The sequence below is a fragment of the Lipotes vexillifer genome, unplaced genomic scaffold (assembly GCF_000442215.2).
Source record: "Lipotes vexillifer unplaced genomic scaffold, Lipotes_vexillifer_v1.1 scaffold225, whole genome shotgun sequence".
Classification (NCBI taxonomy): domain Eukaryota; kingdom Metazoa; phylum Chordata; class Mammalia; order Artiodactyla; family Lipotidae; genus Lipotes; species Lipotes vexillifer.
The window spans coordinates 1,216,432-1,222,431 of NW_006787630.1; the positions used below are offsets into that span (position 1 = coordinate 1,216,432).

Sequence of the window (6,000 nt, forward strand, 5' to 3'; positions counted from 1 at the left end):
GTCCACAGGCCACCAGCAAGGGGGTGCTACCTGGCCCCAGGACCGTACCAGAGGACAAGCCAGGCCAAGGATGGGAACCGCCTGGTAAAGCGATGCAAAGGAGAGAGCCAGGAAGGAGGCTCTCCTTCCACTGCCCACCCGGCCCTCTCCCCACAGGGCCAGGCGACAAACCAGGCTGGTCTCGGGACCAAGCAGCGTCGCAAAACCCTGCCCGCGAGACCAGCACTGCAAGAACAGCCAACATGGGAAAACAGGAAGGGGCTGCCGGGACCCCATGAGGCCAAAGTCCAGCTGGAGGAGGAAGAGAGAAGAGGGAGCGGGCCCGTGGCTCCCGGGCCACGGACACGGTGCAGGACACGGTGCAGGACACGGTGGGCCCGTGGCCCTGACCCGGGCACGTGGGACCCTCTGTGCACACTGGGGCCCCGATGACCAGGGTCCAAGGAAGGAGCCCTCACGAGGGAGAGGGGTCTAGAGCCTCACTGTGCCCACAGTGGCCCCTGGCCACCTGGACGGGGGGCAATGTGTGTGCTGGCCCACTCCAGTGACATGTGCTGTGAGCACAAGATGCACGCGGATTTCTAAGACAGCGCGCACATGCACACACACGAAGTAAAATTGCCCTTTACTGATTTTTTAAACGACACGTTGAAAACGTAGTATTTGGGCTATACTCAGTTACGTACAACGCTATGAAAACGTACATTGCCTCCTCCTTTTGACTCATCACGTGGCTCCCAGAAGGGCACGTGCGTGGCTCCTGTGCCCCCTCACCTACCGCCACACCTGCGGGAGCGTTTCCAGACCTGACCCTGAGCCTGAGCTCCACGCCTGGGTCCGCAGCTCACAGAAGCCAGTCTGCGCAGAGCCAGGACCGGCCGGGACACCCTGCTGTCCGGGCAGCCGTCCTTCTGCAGGACGGGCATGGGTGTGTCCATAGGAGGACGGGGTGCCACGGTGGCTCCAGGGGTGACAAGACCATTTCAGTTGCTTCAATCCAAACTAGCCCACCTGTAACAGCCCAGGCCACCCAGCCACCCAAGGAGCACCTGCAAGTGGTGAGCGCCTGACGCCGGGCGTCCGCGTGGAGGGGCCGTCGTGCAGTGACTCCGGTGGGACGGGGGAACGCAACGACCAAAAGTTCACCACCAGAAATTTTCTTGCCCTCACCAAAGAAAATGCTCTACTGCCACAGAGCAGTCCGGCCTGAGGCCGAGGCCGTGACAGGAAGGGAGGGAAAGCCCAGGGAAGGAGGAAGCCCTTCCGAGGGGACACAGCTAGAGAAGGACTCGCCCGGAGCTCCCCAAGCGACAAGCGGCAGCACAGCTTCCACCCCGCGGTCTCAAAGGCCAAGGCGAGCTGCGCCCCCAGCCTTCAACTGTCTCCCACTCCAGCAAGGGGTCCTGTTAGCACAGTATCAGTGCAACTGACATCGCCCCACCCCAGGACCAAGCCAAACGAACGCCTCTCCAGGGGCCTCGAGACCCCACAACCTGGTCCACACACACGGGAGCATCACTCAGCCACGCAAAGGGGTGAAGCCCTGACACTCACAACAACGTGGACGGACCCTGAGAACACGATGCTCAGTGAGAGAAGCCAGACACAGAAGGACACACAGTGTGTGATTCCACTGATGGGAACCGTCCAGAACAGGCAGATCCACAGACACAGAGAATGGGTTCCTAGTGTCAGGGGCTGGGGCAGGGGACTGCGGGCCCTTTGCGCTCATGGAATGTTCTGGAATTAGAAGTGATGGTTGCACCGCTCTGTGAGTATAGTAGAAGCCACTAAATTGTACACTTCATATGGGTGAGTTCTGTGGTGTGTGAATGCTATCTTGACAAAGCTGTTATTTAAAAAGACAAACCCACAAGGCCCAGCACAGCTCCTTGTCCCCTTGTCCCCCCCCTTCACCTGGTGTCTGTCCCAGACCAGGTGTGGGCCCAGCGTGTCCTGCGGCCCCAGCACCTGCTCCCCAGTGGGAGCCTCACTCAGCCTGCAGGGTAAGCACAGAGCAGACGCCAGGGAGCCACCTGCAGACCAGGGAAAACATGAGCCACCACCACCATGCGACATGCAAATCCTTCCCGAGAGCTCCCCACCCCGAGCCCCATGACTCCTGCCATTCCTGTGGGCACCACCCCGTGGCGGCCCCCCGGCCCCCAGTACACAGCCTGCAAAACCCCTTCCCCACCCGGGAGAAGACGCATCAGGTTTTTAAGAGACAAGCATTCTCAGAGGTAACCTCTCTCACACACCGGCTGCCCGTGCACCTGGTGGGAGTCTAACGCGCTTTCCGGGCATTGGCTGCGCACCCCATGACTAACTGAGGGGATTTAAACGGAAGCCCCTCAGAGATGAGGAGGCATCGTCATCCAAGGTCAATACTCAGTGAAGCACACGGCCTCCGACCTCCCAACTGCAGCTCAGGGGAACCTGTGACTCGGCAGCCCTGCCAGGCGCCCTGGACAGGAAGAGGGCCCGGTCTGACACAGGGGCGCCGAGGAGCAGAGCCCCAGGGCAGGCACCGCGACAGCGGCCATGGGTGGGGAGAGAGAGTCTGGGAAGGAATGACAAAGGCGGGTGGTGAGGGAGGCACTACAGAGCCACGTGTGAGCTGCGGAGCACGGCAGACAGACACCCGGCACGTCCTCTGTGAACACCCTTGGGACCGCTCAACGCCATGGGCACGGCAGGAGACCCGGCTGGTGGGAACGGCAGGGACAGCTTGAACGGACAGAGAAGATGCCAAAGAGGCCTCCAGGCAGCGCCCTGAGTGGGAGGAAGGAAACAGGACTGTCACCCCACAGCCAGGGAGAGAAGGCGCACGCACTGGGGCAGAGAGCCAGGACCATGAGAGGAGGACACGGCAGAAAGAAAGAGGCAGGAGAGGGGTTTCCTGGGAGATGAGCGCCGGGCCGGGACCCAGGGACGCGCAGACACAGCCAGTCGCACCCTACAGGTCACCGAATTCAAAAGGGACACCAAACACTCTGTATCTTGATTGTACCAATGCCAATGAAATCATTACATCGGTGCATAGCTTTGTAAGATGCCACCATCGGGAGAAACTGAGTAAAGAGAACGTGGGATGTTTCCGTCTTATTTCTGACGGCTGTGCAAGAATCTACGATAATCTCAAAATAAAAAGTTTAATTAAGGAAAAAAGGATGCAGTTCCTAGAGGTAGACTGGGGGCAGGTCCCCTGCAGCTCCCGCCACCTCCTGCCTAGTGAATATCCAAAGGGCCGGCCACCTCTGGCTCCTCCCACCAGGAACAGAGTACACAGGCGGCATTTGGATGTTAAGGTACAAAAGTACAAAAGCTAACAGCCACATACGTATGAAATAGCAGGCTTTCCCGGTGATCCCTTCCTCTTTAAAGAGGCTACTTCACCCACAGAAAGTCGTTAAAGGGTTAACCTGCCTTCCACCTGAGCTCAGATTAGGCAGGACTCACACCAGCAGAGGTCAGATCAGAAAATATTTTCTGAGTCACAGGGAGGGATGGCTCACTCCGCCACCCACTTCAGCTACTACTCACAGTCGAGTGAAGGGCATGACTGCTCAGCGGGCATTCATCAGAGACTTGTGGGCTCTCAGGAGGAAGCCAGAAGCAGGCGGGGACAGTCACTCTGGGGCCGCTCCACGCCCACAGCCTCAGTGAGTCACGGAGGGGAAGGACCACTGCACACCCTCGCAGGCTCCTGCCCAGCCACCAGGCAGCCGAAGATACCACCTGCTCCCTCCTGAGCTGAGACCCGGTTTTCCCACCAAAAGAAGGGCCATGCTGCTTTAGAAATGCTGCCGTGAGCTACTAGTGGATATCTGGGAACTCTCAGTCACAGAAGGAACAAAACTCGCCCTGCAACCCCTGCACCCCGCCCTCCCATTTGTCAATTGCGCAAAAGCCCATTTTGGAGGCTGGACACTTCCGCGTGCGGACGGCTGTGGCTGTTTACACTTCCTCCTGCGGGTGTCCCCTCCTCAGAGAAGCCACCCACACCTCCCCCAGGGCAAACCTGGCAGCCCCACCCTCTGGGACCTTAGCTGGTCCCATATACGGGGCACTACACCTCAGGTGACCTTCTGTGTTTATAGATCACTTACCATCCTTCGTTCATAAGTTTCTTGAGAATAAGAATACTGTCTACTGTCCTCCGCACCCCCTGGAACACTGAGTGTAAATATCCAGGAGGTGCTTGCAGAATGAATGAATCAATGAACAAACAAGCTCAGTCATTTCAAACGTGCCATCACATGAGTAATCTGACCTTCTGAAAAGTTAAGCTTCTGGAAGGAGCCCATTTCTTAATGTATTCAGCATCGAGTCATCACAAAATACGAACTCTTATAAAGTACCGCCCCCTCACTTCCCATGAGAAAGCAAAATTCCTCAGCAGGGAAATGGGAGGGTAGCAGACGTTACCCACAAAGCTTTAGGAAGGCTTCAGCTCGCTGAGCACTTCACTAGGGCCCCTGACTGCTTGCCCGGTAGTGGGACAGACACACCAGGAACGGCTGCTGACCAGCAGGAGGAGCGCCCAGCCAGGCAGGCAGCACACCCTGCACCCTGCCAAGCGAGGTCCGGCCAGCAAGACAAAGACGCTCTCCACTTCAGAACTGCCCACCGCTAGAAAGCCTGGTCCTGCCAGGGCCTGGACACATGAGGCCTTCTTACAAGGGTTACAAATCTGTGGCCTTGCTCTGCATCGAATAAAAGATGGTGATGGGGACAACGTGACCATCTCCAGATGAACTTTCATCTTCGTTTCAAGTGCCTAGGTGCTGGGTCACAGTGGATTTCTAAATTCTTCCAATACTTAAAAATACCAATTTCTAAGATGCAGAAGGGCTGTTAAACATACACTTAGCACAGACCCCAGTCCCACTCCTGAGTATTTTCTCAAGTGAGGTAAAAACCCAAGTTCACATGGAAACCTGCCCTGGGATGTTTACAGCAGCTTATTCCTGATCCCCTCAAAACTGGAAATATCCCACAAGTCCTGCCACCCGCAGGCAAATGGACAAACGGAAAATGGAATACAACACAGCAAGAAAAAGGGGTGACTTCTCATACCCGCAACAACAGGGATGACGGACTTCCCTGGTGGTCCAGTGGCTAAGACTCTGCGCTCCCAATGCAGGGGACCTGGGGTCCATCCCTGCTCAGGGAACTAGATCCCGCACGCCGCAACTAAAAGATCCTGCACGCGGCAATGAAGATCCCATGCGCCGCAACTAAGACCCACCACAGCCAAGTAAATAACTAACTAAATAAATATTTTTTTAAAAAACAGGGATGAATCTCTGATAGGTTTTGCTGAGCCAAAGCAGACAGAATAAAAAAGCTACATACTGTTGTTCCATTTATCTGACTTTCTGGAAAAACCAAGACCTTAGGGACAGAGAGGAGATTAGTGGCCAAGAGGCTAGAGGCACGCTGGCGCCAAAGGGCAGCAAATGGGATGACAGGATTGCTCTGCCGCCTGACGGCGATCATCTGTCAAAACTCCTAGAACTGTGCACTACAAGTGAACTATGCTTCACGGCTAGTAAGGATAAACGAATTATTACATTTTGAAAAATGCGCCGGCCAGCCAACCGGTACATGACAAGTGCAGTAAGAGGGGCGGGGGAGGCGAGGCAAGTGGATCAGCTGGAGTTCTGAAGGTTCTCCCCACTTTCACTTTCCGCGCCCTGGGATGTCTCCCCGCCCTGCCCACTGCTCAGACCGCCGACCGGGCCACCCGGAGCTACCCAACCGGAAAAGCCAGAGCCCTGGCTCAGCCGCGCCTCCGGGCGCAGGAAGAGCAAAAATAGAAAGCGCCGGTGCGCAGTGGCGGGCTGGAAACCCTCGGACCTCGGAGAACCGGGGAGAACCGCGGCCCGGAGCCAACATCGGCTCCCGGGCGGTCCCAGCGTCCCGACCCCGCCCCCGGCCGCGACCCAGTTTCCACACACTGACACACACGGAGCCCGCGCGAGGGGCGGGGCG

General features: G+C 57.2%; 1 protein-coding gene across 1 annotated transcript in view; it reads right to left on the reverse strand.

Moving 5' to 3' along the window:
* The window catches only part of DOT1L (DOT1 like histone lysine methyltransferase), a 90,419-nt gene that overhangs the window by 46,426 nt on the left and 37,993 nt on the right, over window positions 1-6,000 (reverse strand). The window lies entirely within an intron of this gene.